Below are 680 nucleotides of genomic sequence, written 5' to 3'. Positions count from 1 at the left end.
TAAGAAGACGCCACTAAAGGTGGATTCATTCCTTGTTCTTTATTTCTTTCTGTTTTCGGTTTTTAATATTGTGTTTATCTATGTTTTGTGTCTCTACTTCATGATCATTAGTATGTAACCATGCCTTAAAGCTATGAATAAATCCATTAGTCTTTCACCTCTCTTAAATGAAAAAAAGTTTTAAATTCAAAAGAACAAGAAGTACATAAATTTCGAATTTATCATTGAATTTAATTTAATTATATTGATGTGGTGACAATACTTTTTGTTTTTTGAATGAATGCTTGAGCAGTGCATATGTCTTTTGATATTGTTGTTTATGAGTGTTAAAATTGTTGGCTCTTGAAAGAATGATGAACAAAGAGAAATGTTATTGATGATTTGAAAAAAATCATGAAATTGATTCTTGAAGCAAGAAAAAGCAGTGAAAAAAAAAGTGGCAAAAAAAAAGAAAAAGAAAAAGCAAATAGAAAAAGCCAATAGCCCTTAAAACCAAAAGACAAGGGTAAAAAGGATCCAAGGCTTTGAGCATCAATGGATAGGAGGGCCCAAGGAAATAAAATCCAGGCCTAAGCGGCTAAATCAAGCTGTCCCTAACCATGTGCTTGTGTCATGAAGGTCCAAGTGAAAAGCTTGAGACTGAATGGTTAAAGTCGTGATCCAAAGCAAAAGAGTGTGCT

This window comes from Arachis duranensis, chromosome 4 (assembly GCF_000817695.3).
Source record: "Arachis duranensis cultivar V14167 chromosome 4, aradu.V14167.gnm2.J7QH, whole genome shotgun sequence".
NCBI lineage: Eukaryota > Viridiplantae > Streptophyta > Magnoliopsida > Fabales > Fabaceae > Arachis > Arachis duranensis.
This window is presented reverse-complemented; position numbering follows the sequence as displayed.